General features: G+C 43.0%; 1 protein-coding gene across 8 annotated transcripts in view; it reads right to left on the bottom strand.

The window, feature by feature from the left end:
• The window catches only part of tenm3 (teneurin transmembrane protein 3), a 2,019,778-nt gene extending 2,005,697 nt beyond the window's left edge, over nt 1-14,081 (bottom strand). For 6 of the 8 annotated variants that reach the window (XM_085979187.1, XM_085978950.1, XM_085979196.1 and 3 more), the window contains exon 1: nt 13,947-14,081. The gene's annotated coding sequence lies outside the window, so the exon portion shown is untranslated. The remainder of the gene's footprint in view (nt 1-13,946) is intronic. The other 2 variants (XM_085979228.1, XM_085979237.1) reach the window with 1 other exon arrangement.
• Between the last annotated feature and the right edge of the window lie 2,271 nt (nt 14,082-16,352).

Raw genomic sequence — 16,352 nt, 5'->3', positions numbered from 1 at the left:
GCGTCTTTAGGATTCAGCTAGCTCAAACTTTAGTTGAAAGTGAACGTCTGAGGAATACGCCTGATCCGGGGTAGCCCTAAAGGGGCTAGGACTAGTAAGTATCCCTTCAAAAAAAAACACTGGCGGCCGTGCTTTCAGCTGCCAAGGCTCTAAGCTCTGGAATACCCTCCCTAAACCTCGCTGTCCCTCTACTGCTCTCTCTTCCTTTTAGACGCTCCTTAAAATCTACCTCCACCTCTCCTAATAACTCCTTATGTGGCTCAGTGTCAAATTTTATATAATAACACTCCTATGAAGCACCTTGGGATGTTTTACTATGTCAAAGGTGCTATATAAATGCAAGTTATTGTTGTGGTTGAATATTACAGTCAGTGGCTGATAAGTGAAAATTTTCCTGCAAATGCAGCTTTAGAATATAAAGCTATTTTCTATCTATATTCACTGTATTCATTCTTGTTCATTGAATCATTTATAGGCAAAAGTGGCAGCCAATTTGCACACCGCATGGACCCAGTAAATTGCTTGTGTTGGTTGAGGGAGATATATTGGCCAGGACACAGAGAGAACTCTTAACGCTTCTTCAGATAGTGCCATGGGACCTTTAACATCAACCTAAGCAGGCAAATGGAGCCACAGTTTAATGTTCCGTTTGAAAGATGTCACCTTTGACAGTGCAGTAAAAATAATGAACTTGCATTTATATTGTGCCTGTCATTTGCTCGGGACATCCCAAAGTGCTTTACAGCCAATAAAGTACTTTTTGCAGGGTAGTCACTGTTGTAATGGAAGGAAATGTGCCAGCCAATTTTGCACATAGCAAGGTCCCACAAACAGCAATGAGATAATGACTAGACAATCTGCTTTTTTTTTTTACGTTGGTTGAGGAATATATATTGGCCAGAACACCTTGGATACCTTAAAATCTACCTCCACCTGTCCTAATAACTCCTTATATGGCTCGGTGCCAAATTTTATGTAGTAACACTCCTGTGAAGTGTCTTGGGATGTTTTACTACATCAAAGGTGCTATATAAATGTAAGTTGTTGTGGTTGAATATTACTGCTCTTCTTCGACTACTGCCATGGGATCTTTTATGTCCACCTGAGAGGGCAGGCAGTACCTCGGATTGATGTCTCATCTGAAAGACGGCACCTCCCAACAGTGCAGCACTCCCTCAGTACTGCACTGAAGTGTCAGCCTAGGTTATGTGCATTAGTCTCTGGAATGTAATAGAACTCACAACCTTCTGATTCAGAGCTGAGAATGCTACTGCTGAGCCAGAGCTGACACCTTACTCCCCATTACAGCACTGAAGTGTATGTGTGCCTGTTTGTAGTGGGATAGGACTCCACAACCTTCAGCATCAGGGGTGAGAGTGTTACCAGCTAAACCAAACTGACACTACAGCCCCAACAACAACAATTTGTATTTATATAGAGCCTTTACATAATAAAACATCCCAAGGTGCTTCACAGAAGTATTGTCAGACAAAAAATTGACATCGAGCTATATAAGGAGAAATTAGGGCAGATGACCAAAAGCTTGGCCAAAGAGGTAGGTTTTAAGGAGCGTCTTTAAGGAGGAAAGATAGTTAGAGAAGTGGAGAGCTTTAGGCAGGGAATTTCAGAGCTTAGGGCCGAGGCAACAGAAAGCACAGCCACCAATGGTTCAGCGATTATAATCAGGGATGCTCAAAAGGGCAGAATTAGAGGAGCACAGATATTCTGGGGCAGGGGGTTATGAGGCTGAAGGAGATTACAGAGATAGGGAGGGGTGAGGCCATGGAGGGATTTGAAAACAAGGATGAGAATTTTGAAATCGAGGCATTGCTTAAACGGGAGCCAATGTAGGTGAGCGAGCATGGGTGATGGGCGAACGGGACTTGGTGTGAGTTAGGACACGGGCAGCCAAGTTTTGGATGACCTCAAGTTTACATAGGGTAGAATGTGGGAGGCCAGCCAGGAGTGCATTGGAATAATCAAGTCTAGAGGTAACAAAGCCATGGATGAGGGTTTCAGCAGCGGATGAGTTGAGGCAAGGGTGGAGACGGGCAATGTTACGAAGTGGAAAGAGGCGGTCTTAGTTATGCCGCGGATGTGTGGTTGGAAGCTCATTTCAGGGTCAAATATGACACCAAGGTTGCGAACAGTGTGGTTCGGCCTCAGACAGAGGTTAGGGAGAGAGATGGAGTCAGTGGCTAGGAAACGGAGTTTGTGGTGGGGACCGAAAACAATGGCTTCGGTCTTCCCAATATTTAATTGGAGAAAGTTTCTGCTCATCCAGAACTGGATATCAGACAAACAGTCTGACAATTTAGATACCGTGGAGGGGTCGAGAGAAGTGGTGGTGAGGTACCGCTGGGTGTCATCAGCGTACATGTAGAAACTGATGCTGTGTTTTCGGATGATGTCACCAAGGGGCAACATGTAGATGAGAAATAGGAGGGGGCCTAGGATAGACCCTTGGGGGACACCAGAGGTAATGATGCGGGAGCAGGAAAAGAAGCCATTGCAGGTGATTCTCTGGCTACAATTAGATAGATAAGAGTGGAACCAGGGGAGTGCAGACCCACCCAGCTGGATGATGGTGGAGAGGCGTTGGGAGGAGGATGGAGTGGGCAACCGTGTCAAAGGCCCAATTTTAACCTTATCCGCCCAGTGGGAATGGGACAGCTTTGGGTTGGACGCTGGTTTCATACCTCGTCCCATTTGACATTGAAGTCAAGAGAGAGTAAAATCAGGGTTAGGTTAAAATCGGGCTTTAATGTGTCCTTTGCTCAGGTTAAAAAGCAGGACCTCAAAGGTAGTAATCTCTGGATTACTTCCGGTGCCACGTGCTAGTGAGTACAGAAATAGGAAGATAGAGCAGATGAATGCGTAGCTGGAGAGATGGTGTAGGAGGGAGGGCTTTAGATTCCTGAGGAATTGGAACCGTTTCTGGGGGAGGTGAGACCTCTACAAGCCAGACAGGTTGCACCTCAATGGGAACGGGACCAATATCCTCGCGGGAGGGTTTGCTAGTGCTGTTGGGGAGGGTTTAAACTAGCTTGGCAGTGGGATGGAAACTTGAGGGTAGAAGCAGAAGGGAGAAAAGTTAAGCTGGAAATAGATGATAGTTCAGGTAAAGGGGTACTTAGGAAGGCAAAGAGAAAGCAGAAGGCAATAGAACAGGGCAACGACAGGGGTAATGATAACCAGAATGTATCAAGAAAGGGCAGTTGTGAGGAATGATATTGGCTCAGAAGCTCAAGATGTAGAATCAGTTTGGGTGGACATAAGAAATAGTAAGGGTAAGAAGTCACTGGTGGGAGTAGTATATAGGCCCCCCTAACAGTAGCTATACTGTAGGACAGAGTATAAATCAAGAAATAATGGGGGCTTGTAAGAAAGGTACTGCAATAATCATGGGCAATTTTAATCATCATATAGATTGGACAAATCAAATTGGCAAGGTTAGCCTTGCGGACGAGTTCACAGAATGTATTTGGGATGGTTTCTTAGAGCAATACATTGAAGAACCAACCAGGGAGCAAACTATTTTAGATCTGGTAATGTGTAATGAGACAGGATTAATTAATGATCTCATAGTAAAGGATCCCCTAGGAAAGAGTGATCATTGCATGGTAGAATTTCAAATTCAGTTCGAGGGTGAGAACCTTGGGTCTGAAATTAGTGTCCTAAACTTAAATAAAGGCAATTACAAGGATACGAGGACAGAGTTGGCTAAAGTGGACTGGGAAAATAGATTAAAGGGTAAGATGGTAGATCAGCAGTGGCAGACATTTAAGGAGATATTTCATAAATCTCAGCAAAGGTATATTCCAGTGAGAAAGAAAGGCTCTACGAGAAGGATGCTCCATCCATGGCTAACAAAGAAAGTTAAGGATGGTGTCAAATTGAAAGAAAAGGCATACAATGTTGTGAAGATTAGTGGTAGGCCAGAGGGTTGGGAAATTTTTAGGAACCAGCAAAGGATGACTAAAAAAATTATAAAGAGGGAGAAGATAGAGTATGAGAGTGAACTAGCAAATAATATAAAAACAGACATTAAGAGCTTCTTCAGGTATATAAAAAGGAAGCGAGTAGCTAAAGTAAACGTCGCTCCCTTAGAGGATGAGACCACGGAATTAATAATGGGAAATAGAGAAATGGCAGAGACTCTAAACAATTATTTTGGATCGGTCTTCACGGTAGAAGACACTAAAAACATCCCAATAATAATAGATAATCAAGGGGCTATAGGGAGGGAGGAACTTAAAACAATCTCTATCACTAGAGAAAAAGTACTAGGCAAACTAATGAGGCTAAAGGCTGACAAGTCCCCTGGACCTGATGGCTTGTATCCTAGGGTCTTAAAAGAAGTGGCTGCAGAGATAGTGGATGCGTTGGTTGTAATCTACCAAAATTCCCTGGATTCTGGAGAGGTCCAAGTGGATTGGAAAACCGCAAATTTAATGCCACTATTCAAGAAAGGAGGGAGACAGAAAGCAGGAAACTATTGGTCAGTTAGCCTAACATCTGTCATTGGGAAAATGCTGGAATCCATTATTAAGGAGGTAATAGCAGCACATTTAGAAAATCAAAAGGCAATCAAGCAGAGTCAACATGGCTTTATGAAAGGTAAATCGTGTTTGACAAATTTTCTGCAGTTCTTTGAGGATGTAACAAACAGGGTGGATAAAGGGGAACCAGTAGATGTTGTGTATTTGGATTTCCAGAAGGCATTCGATAAGGTGCCACATAAAAGGTTACTGCACAAGATAAGAGCTCACCGGGGTTGAGGGTAATATTTTGGCATGGATAGGGGTTGGCTAACTAACAGAAAACAGAGAGTTGGGATAAATGGGTCATTTTCCGGTTGGCAACCAGTAACTAGTGGGGTGCCACAGGGATCAGTGCTGGGGCCTCAACTATTTACAATCTATATTAATGACTTGGATGAAGGGACCGAGTGTACTGTAGCCAAATTTGCTGATGATACAAAGATACGTGGGTTAGCAAGTTGTGAGGAGGAGTCTGCAAAGGGATATAGATAGATTAAGTGAGTGGGCAAAAATTTGGCAGATGGAGTATAATGTGGGAAAATGTGAGGTTATCCACTTTGGAAGGAAGAATGAAAAAGCAAATTATTATTTAAATGGAGCGAGACTACAAAATGCTGCGGGACAGGGGGATCTGGGGGTCCGAGTACATGAAACACAAAAAGTTAGCATGCAGCTACAGCAAGTAATTAGGAAGGCTAATGGAATGTTGGCCTTTATTGCAAGGGGTATGGAGTATAAAAGTAGGGAAGTTTTGATGCAACTTTACAGGGCACTGGTGAGACCTCACCTGGAGTACTGCGTACAGTTGTGGTCTCCATATTTAAGGAAGCATATACTTGCATTGGAGGCAATACAGAGAAGGTTCACTTGGTTGATTCCTGGGATGAAGGGGTTGATGTATGACGAAAGGTTGAGCAGGTTGGGCCTATACTCATTGGAGTTTAGAAGAATGAGAGGTGATCTTATTGAAACATATAAGATTCTGAGGGGGATTGACAGGGTGGGTGCTGAGAGGCTTTTTCCCCTAGTGGGGGAATCTAGAACCAAGGGGCATAGTTTCAGAATAAGGGGTCACCCATTTAAGAGGGAGATGAGAAGGAATTTCTTCACTCAGAGGGTCGTGAATCTTTGGAATTCTCTACCCCGGAGAGCTGTGGAGGCGGAGTCATTGAATATATTCCAGGCGGAGATTGACAGACATTTGAACTACAAGGGAGTCAAGGGGTATGGGGAGGGAGCGGGAAAGTGGTGTTGAGGACAAGATTGGATCAGCCATGATCTTATTGAATGGCGGAGCAGGCTCAGGGGGCTGATTGGCCTACTCCTGCTCCTGTTTCTTATGTTCTTATGTTCGTTGGATTTGCAGCACAGATAACACACAGTCACTCTTGATGTTTACGGATTTTCTACAATTTGCTGAATCATAGAACATTAGAAGCAAGAGCAGCATGAAACAAAATTCTTCTGTCATAGTTAAGTCCTTTTTCAAATTAATGTATAAGGTTCCCACTGTTCATTACTTAGGTGAAATATTGTAAATACGTGTATGAAGAACGTGCTTACAATTCTGCCGTAAAATTGCAGAAATCTGGAACAAATATATTTGTAGATAACATTCTGTCAGCTCTCTCAGCATGTGTGAAGAAAAAGGATAGCTTAATGCTTCAGATGTAAAACCCACAACAATAGCTTTCTTCTCTTTTTACACATGCTGACAGACCTGATATATATTTCCAACATTTGCAAGTTTTATCTTGCTCTTTTTAACACACTGGTAGTTCATCAGGAAGACACTAGCATGTGCAAGAGACTGTAGAAAGGTTGCTCCAATATTTCAGGATATATTCCTGATAAGCGAATTTAATTTTGAAGAAAGAAACTTATTTATTTAATATGGAAGTCGGCTGCATTTTCAAGAAGTTGGGGTTGAAAAAACTCAGATCTTCTGGCATATCCCTGCCTTAACTCCACGTTCCGGCCTAGGCAAGGGGGTTCCTGCAGGGCCTTGCAAGGAGCAACAGATGCAAAGAAGGCCAAAGACTTCCTACATTGGGAGTCTCCATGATCTCAGCCTCTTAGAAGTCTGCTCAAACTAAAGCATGATTTTTTAAATGTTCATTCATGGGATGTGGGCATCACTGGCAAGGCCAGCATTTATTGCCCGTCCCTAATTGCCCTTGAGAAGGTTGTAGTGTACAACTGAGCCATTCAGAGGGTAGTTAAGAATCAATCACATTGCTGTGTGTCTGGAGCCAGACCAGGTAAAGACAACAGATTTCCTTCCCTAAAGGACATTAGTGAACCAGATGGGCTTTTACAATAATCTGATAGTTTTGTGGTCGCCGTTACTGATACTAGCTTTTTATTCCAGATTTATTTATTTAACTGAATTTAAATTCCCCAGTTACCATAGTGGGATTTAAACTGCTGTCTCTGGGTCATTAGTCCAGGCCTCTGGTTACTATACCAGTAACATAACCACTAAGCTACCGTACCCTGATGTCCAAGGAGCAGCAACATACCAGCCACGACCCTGGTGGAAATGGGGCCGATCTGGGAGCCCAGACTTGAGTCACAGGCTGTATAACTGAAAGCCAGCCAAGAGCAATTTTTTTCTTCGAAATTATGAGTGAAGAGGCCACGGGGGCAAATAAAATCTTCTTTCGGGGAGGGAAATAAGGAGCACAGAAACACCCCACTCCCCGATGGTAGCAGGTACCAGACACCCTTATCTGAATTGCGTGGCCCACAGATTTTCAAAGCCTGTGGGCAGATTTTCATCTTCGCCACCTGGGCGGTAATCTGGTGGAGTGGATTGGATTTGCATTTATTTAGCTCCTTTGATGTAGAAAAATATCCCAAGGTGCTTCACAGCAGTTCAATCAAAAAAAAAATCGGCACCAAGCCAAAACTGAAAATATTAGGCGGGCTGATTAAAAGCTTGGTCAAAGAGGTGAGTTTTAAGGAGGATCTGAATGGAGGAGAGGGAGGTGGAAAGAGATTTAGGGAGGAAATTCCGCAGCACAGGCCTCGACTCCTGTGGCTGCCAATGGTGGGGTGAAGCAACTGGGGCCAGAGTTGGAGGAATACAGATTTCTCATTGGGTTGCGTAGAGCTGAAGAAGGGAGGGGTGAGGTCATGGAGGGATTTGAATACAATGATGAGAAATTTCAAAGCAAGGCATCGGTTGACTAAGAGTCAATGTAGGTCAGCAAGCACAGGGGGAATGGGTGAGTGGGCCTTGGTGCGAGTTAGGATACAGGCAGCATAGTTTTGGATGAGCTTAAGTTCATGGAGGGTGGAAGATGAAAGGCCAGCCAGGGTACCATTGGAATAGTCGAGTCTGGAAGTAACAAAAGCATAGAGGTGGGCTTCAGCAGCAGATGCCCTGAGGCAGAAATGGAGACAGGCGATATTACAGAGGGGGAGGTAGGCGGTCTTTGTGATGGAATATGGGAGAAGAAGCTCAGCTCAGGGTTAAATGGTGCCAAGGCGGCCAACAGTCTGGTTCAGCCAGAGACAGTGGTCGGGAAGGGGGATGGAATCAGTGATGAGGCTATGGAGTTTGTGGCAGGGACTGAAGATGAACAGTACTTACATTAGTTTAAAACAGCCTCACAAGCTAACTGGAAGAATGATGCTGCTTCAAAAGAAAAAAGGCCCCTTAATCTGCTGCCGCTTGACCTGTCTAAATTACAGCAGAATTTCCACTGCTGCATCTTCAAATACATGTCAGGAATTTCTGTACTTGGGGATTACATTCTTAGTCCAACAGTCTTCTTTGGAAACCGTTTAACTTGCACCGAAGATGGAATAAATATTTCTTAGGAAATTCAATTGCTTTTGTAGCATCCCATAAAATGCACTCCCAAGAAAGTCTATAAGGATCCAATAAGATTATTTTGAAAAGGTTTCACATTTAGTTTAATCCTGCTCAGTGAATCACTAGTTTGCCAGAAGCATTTGAGCTTGGCTAAGGATTGTCCTAGGATTGGACTTTTTTTTTGCATAATGGAGTCAATTGTCATGGTACATTGGATGTTTCTGCTTGGATTGGGTGTACTTTGATACAGAATCAACAATATTAAATTTTTGTCAGAGTCTGCAAACATCTATGGCGCAAAGACCTTTTTAACACGGCAAGGGTATCGGACTTTGACTTCTGTTTTTTGTTTGCTTTGGAAGCCACACTGTGGTGACGATAATGGTGCTGTATATTCAGTTATCTTTGCACATACTTCATTATCATAGCAAAGGTCAATTGGTAGCATTGAAGCAATTATGAAGCTCGAGTGTAAGTGGTTTCTTGGAGAGTTATTTCCATTTAAATATTTTTTTTTCTCCATATTCTGCACCCTACCTGATATTTTCTTCTAGGAAAGACGTTATTTATAAATTCTGCTAGAGCCAGAAAATTATCGAAGCCGTATAGCATCTGGCAGCACATGGATCTGACTTGCTACTGTATCAGCTGGGGCTCAGTGGGTAGCACTCTTGCCTCTGAGTCAGAAGGTTGCAGGTTCAAGTCCCACTCCAGAGACTTCAGCACAGAAATCTCGGCTGACACTCCAGTGTAGTGCTGAGGAAGGTGCCGTCTTCGGATGAGACATTAAACTGAGGCCCCGTCTGCTCTCTCAGGTGGATGTAAAAGATGCCATGGCGCTATTTCAAAGAAGAGCAGGGGAGCTAGCCCCAGTATCCTTGCTAGTATTAATCAACATAACAAAAATGATTATCTGGTCATTATCACATTGCTGTTTGTGGGAGCTTGCTGTGCGCAAATTGACTGCCACGTTTCCTACATTACAACAGTGACTACACTTCAAAAGTGCTTCATTGGCTGTAAAGTGCTTTGAGATATCCGGTGGTCATGAAAGGTGCTATATAAATGCAAGTTTTTCTTGTGACATCAAGTGACATTCACCATTCCACCTTATAAAGAAACTGAACTTTGCACAAGAAGTCCAATTGTAGCAAAGCCTGTTTTGGGAACAGCCAGGCATCTCTGCGATCAGGGCTGAGGTAGTCATCAAAAATGAGTGTCCTGGCTTGTCATCCTCTTACTTGATAGTTGAGCTAACAGAGAAAACATGTTCTAATTCATGGACATCATGGCTTAATCACGTGAAAATACTACTCCGCTCCACTCCAAAAGCATAATACTGAACAGAGGCAGCTATTTTATTTTTAAATGGAATTTATCCCGGTTACAACTACTGCAAATTTTACTAGTTCAACATGCACGTGCACACCTATGTCAGTACAAACCACCCTGGATAGAGAATATTAAACCAGGAAGAGGAGGGGTGTTAGTCAAATTATCTGGTAAGTAGAAAACTATATCCTGCTATCTTTTCTTAATAAAAAGGTGCAAACAAGAAGTCTGGATGTTTTCGTAAACTTTTGGACTGATGCCTAGATCACACCAAAACAAACAGCAGTGTTGGCAGGGATCCAACAGTTTAATTACATAAAGCTCTTAACCTGTTTCATCTTTGAGGCTTGGCTTCTAGGCTGTAGGCCTACACAGTGACCAGGAATCTAATGGTGCTGGCAAGGACCTGTCAGATCACAGAACCACTTCAGAATATATTCATCAACTGGAGCTCATAGCTGGGCCGTGTGCAGAAGACAGATGGGTTGTGGGTCGGATTACATCTGCCCAATGTGACCTCAAAACAGTCTGTAGATGTTGGTGCTGTTGCTATTCGCATTCGAACGCGTCAGTAATCTTGCGTCTGATGAGCGAGAAGAGAGTTTAAGGCTACGGTTACTGACACACTCTCAACCTGCTGTGTTTTAGTAATTCTCCATGACTGTCATGCTGAAACATCTTTAAAACTGATGGAAAAGATGAATTGAACATATGGGTACTTAGCTTTGCTATTGGACAAGGCAGCCCTGGTGTACAGCAGGAAATTAATTCTCATCCCCGAGGGCAATTTCTTGGAAAAATTTTCAGTGCACTGCAGTTTATATAACCTCTGTTTTTAAACTACGCGTTTACAGTAGATAATAATGTAGCTTGCCTTCTAAAAGTGAACTTGAGAGCTATCAATTGGATATTGATTACATCCATTTTATTGTCTCTGTGGAGGAAGTGGTGTGCTCCAAGGGTTAAACTGACAGCACAAGGAGGATTGGCAGGTAACTCGAGTTACACTTAAGTGGCAAATTATTTCATTTTAATATGTCTGAGTATGGTTGCGATGTCAAATTCAGTAAACATACAATGGCTTAAAGTACATTACTGCTCATGTAATTCCCATGACATTCATATTTTCAACAGGCAGCTTGAAGGATTCCATTTCACTGTGCCATAAACCTCACCAGAGAATAAACAGCAAATTCCTTGTGTTCTGAAAATGTCATTACGATCTTGCATAAAATATATAGCAGCAAGTTAAACCCTAATTCCTATAAATTGCAGTTTGCCTAATTTATAGATAGCTATTTTTAATAACGTACATATACGAGAACCTACTCAGGCCTCGCTCACAAAATCAGAGAGCCATTCATTTCCTGCAAAGCTGCATTATAGTTCTGATGAGTACTACCACCAAGTACATCAGGTGCCGTTCCCACTGTCTGAGACCATTGCCAACAACTGTTGAGTTCCAATTATTTTTCTCAACAGTGCACCACAGTCATGACCTTAACAGTGAACCCCATATTGCACCAGTGTGTCATTTCCATCACCTGCAGCCTTGCTAAGTGTAAATATTTTGCGCCAAATTTTGCTCGTTTCGAGTATTTTTGCGTTGTGCTCTGAAGCCCTGTAGTAACTAAGCTGATGTCATTCAAACCCAAGGGCTGATTTTGAATCTTGACAGTGGTGAAAAATTGGTGATTACATCCATTTTATTGTCTCTGTGGAGGAAGTTATACACTCCCTGCCGTCAATGAGGAAAATCGGGCAGGGTGTCGAACGGTGGTCAGTCTGCGACTGATTATTTTTTGCCACCAAGTTAAGTGAAAATAAGCTTTACATTTTCATCCAGCGTCTGGATTTATACAGCTCCCAGAGGTGAAAGGTCAGCATTCTAACTCAGGCCCCCGGAGCGATGGATTCCTCACAAGTGTAATACATGATATTTAATCCCCTAGCTACATCAGCGTCATAAGAATGATACAGTCTCCGCACAAAATAAGGTAAAAAGATGAAGAAAAATATTCTGAAAAAGATGGACATTGGTGCAGCAACATCAAATAAACCAAGCAATGATTCACTGCTGGTCAATAACGGACACTGCAAATGTGTAGGATTCAATATTTTACAAGCTCAAAATGGCACCCACCTTCAGTGTACAAAATGATAGAAAGTAGTTTTTTTCTCTCTTCTCAATGATTTTCCTCTGCCAATGTTCTCCCATCCCCTTCTGTCCTCAAAGTGTGGCTCCTTGCTGAGCTTTAATTAGAGTTATTACGATAGGTCTATACTGAATGATTGCACTGCCATCAGCAAGCAGCATGCCTCCAGCACACTTACAAGACTTAATTTCACATGTATTTCAAGAAACTCCTTGCTGGGTTCTGGCTCCACGGGTGATCATATCCCACCAGCACCTTACCGAGGTGACCATTTCTCATCTTTGACCCCTGAAAGTGACTGTCAGCAGGCTGCTCGACCATGGGAGGAGAGCATCACAGCAGAGTCCAATCCCATCAACCCGATGTCAGTACGCATGCAGATCGAGCATAGGGTGTTGGATAGACATCAAGAGCAGGCATATTGCAATTTCCCCTTCCCTACCCAAGTTTAGTGACGTGAGTGCTGCCCTAGCTGAGATTAGCCAACTCAGCACCGGCTGCGGATAGAACCTAGGATCTTCCTTGTCTATATGGCTTGGACAGTCAATAGATAAAACCCAATGAGCCAGAGAAAGGTGCAAGTAAGAGTTTTACTATTTACAAAAAATTATACAGGCTAAAACATAGAGGGGGAGAAATTGGGTGGAGCCGCAAACGGGGCGCCAAGCTCGCCTGGGCGCTGGATTTAGCGCAGCGTTTGGAGCAGTAGCGACCGCCGGAAATTCAGCTTGAGCGCCCCAAGAGGGACACGGGGCGAGGCTCGAGGCGCTCCGCATCCCTCTTAGGGCGCTGAAACTGAATATCACAGCGCAACGTGCCGCAGCGCACGGCGCGCTGCAGTACTGCAGGCCTTCCTCCCATTCTTAAGGGGGAGGGGCCTGCACCAGCGCGATCGGAGATCGCGAGTGCCGGCAAAAGAGCCCGGCACCGAGGAGAAGTGCCGGGCTCTCGGAAAACAGCCGGCAATGCCGCGGGGGGCAATCAGGAGGCCGGGGACGGAGGTGCTGGCAGGCGGCCGCCGAAAAAAACGGCCGCCCCGCACCTCCACCTTAATTTGTGCCACTGCCGCCACAGGAAGGCCCCGTGAACCGGGCGCCATTTGCGAACGGCGCTACAGAGGCGGTCGCTGCCAAATATCGAGATCGGGGCGGTAGCGGGGTGCTGCGTACACCAATGACGTCATCGGAGGCGGCGCAGCGCAACAGGTTAATGCCGCCATTAGCGCCCCAGCTAAATATCGCGGGAGGCGCGGCCAGTGGCGCTAAAGCCACTGAGTGCCCTCTTTAGGCGCTAACTGGTGGCGCAGCCCACTGAATTTTTAGGCCAGAGATAATTTGAAGATTATGGTTTGAACTTGGGGTCCAGATGATGCTTGTGATGTCACTTAAACCCCTCAGATGCCATCACAAGCTTTGTAACTCCCTCCCATAAATATTATTCTGCAACTATCACCTGAGCACAGTCACAAGAGAAATCTACTGCAATTACTATGGGATATTCTTCATTGTATATGAGTTCATAGCACAATAATGTCAACCTTGTTTGAGTTGAGGAGCCTTACCTCTGAAGAAATGCTGTTAAAGGTGCAAGGAGCTGCTATTTACAAAAAAAAAGAAGAAACTACAGACATTGTGCTGTGATTTGAAAACATCAGACTCTGAACAGCAAGTGAGAGATGTACACTTGTGCCTAAAATACAAAGACTAAGCAGTTGCATGATCATATTTTCCTTAAGCATTCCCATAGGTACTACAGTTACTAGCTAATAAACTTGAGAAAAATTGACCGGTAAACAGCAGATGCAGATAAAAGCTCTTCAAGTGTTATACTTTGATGTTTGCATTCGCCCAAGGCATTTTGGCATGGTGCCTATTTACAATATTACTTTTTCATTATAAAACTGAACGTATCTAGAATGATACTGTGAATAACTTTGGATTTTTCATTCCAAAGCGGAATGCAACTAAACTGATATCATGAATGATTTTTGGATTTACAGCCAATTAATTTGGTGAGGGTTATACCTTCAGATTAATTGTTGGTTTGAAAACCCGATCCTAGTAGAGGAGGCTATAAATCCTTGAATCGTACCTGTACTGCGACTGTGACAAAATGTCCAAGAATTCACTTCCAATTCCTTTCAGTGGGAACTGGCATGGGTCCAATCTTGCGCTTTGGGTATTTGCAGTCACTGTCTCATGGAGTCTCTGAAGATTCTGGATAGTAATAACACAGGGGGAAAATATTAATAACCAGCAATGGCTACATTTCCAATGTGCAGCTTCCACTGTCCATTGAAGTAAATATGAGATGAAACCTTCTAAGTGCGGTGGAGGCATGCTGTTTGCTTCAGGCTATGCAATCATTCAGAATAGACCGATTGTAATAACTCTATTCTAACCCCCTTTGCCGTTCTATGTAATCACACTGAAATTCTCACATGATTCAAAGTTCTGGGTGTTAATTATTTCTAAATTCTACTTTTCATTAATTATGCACCATTCATTTTGTAGTTTTCCTAAATAATTGTTTTATAAAAAGAAAGACTTGCATTTATATAGCATCTTTCACCACCTCAGGATGTCCCAAAGTGCTTCACAGCCAATTAAGTGTAGTCACTTAATATAGAAAATATTCTTACTTTGTGAACGTTCGCGATAATCACTAAAGTTTACAGAACTGCCTGGAATTTAAGGAATAAACACCACAATCTCCATTTTTAGATGTGCTTTGTCTGAGATCAGTAAAATACAAAGCAGCACTATTTAGAAACACTTTGCTGCACTTCAGCTTCTGTGACTAACAATGGTAATAACAGAGTAATAATGGTGGTGACAGAGTAACAATGGTAATGACAGAGTAATAATGGTGGTGACAGAGTAACAATGGTAATGGCAGAGTAACAATGGTGGTGACAGAGTAACAATGGTAATGACAGAGTAACAATGGTGGTGACAGAGTAACAATGGTAATGACAGAGTAACAATGGTGGTGACAGAGTAACAATGGTAATGACAGAGTAACAATGGTAATGACAGAGTATAATGGTGGTGACAGAGTAACAATGGTAATGACAGAGTAACAATGGTAATGACAGAGTATAATGGTGGTGACAGAGTAACAATGGTAATGACAGAGTAACAATGGTGGTGACAGAGTAACAATGGTAATGACAGAGTATAATGGTGGTGACAGAGTAACAATGGTAATGACAGAGTAACAACTTTGTAATTACATTATTAGTTCATAGAAATACATTATTTGTAGGTATTTGAATTCAGTTCCACAACATGAAATTATATTCCACATGTATAACTTATTTATTGCAGCATGACACTAGTAATGCCTTTGTTATTACACATTAGTTGGTAGATTAAGCAAAAGGATCCTGCTTTCTCAGAACCAACTCAACTGCCAAGAGTTCATTTTACCTATATACTAATGTGTACGTGCATGATGAAATATGCGACCTTCAGCACACTAAATTAGCTTTTAGTTCTAGCTTTAATTAGAGTTAGAAAATAGATCCACAATATTATTTTAGTGCATTGTAGTGCTTTGGCATGTCTTCAGCTTAATTCTGAACTTAAAATGACCAAAGTATGGGTCAATCAATCCAAAGACTCGATTTTGGACCCCTACTTTCAGCTGGATTGTTCCTTTAAGAAACAAATCCCTCGGTGCGAACATTTTTCGTATTTAGTTCTGTTTTCCTGCTATATTGGCAGATGGCAGGTGAGCCATATGGATTGGAGACAGAGACACAAAGGTAGATGCTAATTTAATTAATTAATATTTCCTTCCTGGTCCCTGGTAGTTATTGTAAGGAGGGTAGAAACAGCTTGGGATTTTGATTTGCATGATCTAGGGTAGACGATTAGGACTTTATCTAATTCTTGACAGTCTAATGGGCTAAAGGATGAGGGGATAGGGAGATGAGAGAGTATAATGCCCAGTAGTGGTGTGATGTATCCATTCAGCCCACAGTACATCAATCAAAATATGTACTAATAGCAGTGGAAAACCAAGCTCCTTAGTGTAGGTGAAGCCATTCTTTTAACCTAGCTTCAAACCAAATGCAAACCAAATCCTGAATTTAACATACACTTGCTTTTATAGCAGGTCAGAAATGGGGATGTTCGCTGATGATTGCACAGTGTTCAGCGCCATTCACAACTCCTCAGATAATGAAGCAGTCCATGCATGCATGCAACAAGACCTGGACGACGTTCAGGCTTGGGCTGATAAGTGGCAGATAACATTCGCGCCACAGAAGTGTCAGGCAATGACTATCTCCAACATGCGAGAGTCTAACCACCGCCCCATGACATTCAATGGCATTACCATCAACGAAGCCCCCACCATCAACATCCTGGGGGTCACCATTGACCAGAAACTTAACTGGACCAGCCACATGAATATTGTAGCAACAAGAGCAGGTCAGAGGCTAGATATTCTGTGGCAAGTGTCTCACCTCCTGTCTCACCGCCTTTCTAC

Source organism: Somniosus microcephalus, chromosome 1 (genome assembly GCF_052327205.1).
Source record: "Somniosus microcephalus isolate GS21.2 chromosome 1, FLI_Smic_1.0, whole genome shotgun sequence".
NCBI lineage: Eukaryota > Metazoa > Chordata > Chondrichthyes > Squaliformes > Somniosidae > Somniosus > Somniosus microcephalus.
This window is presented reverse-complemented; position numbering and strand designations above follow the sequence as displayed.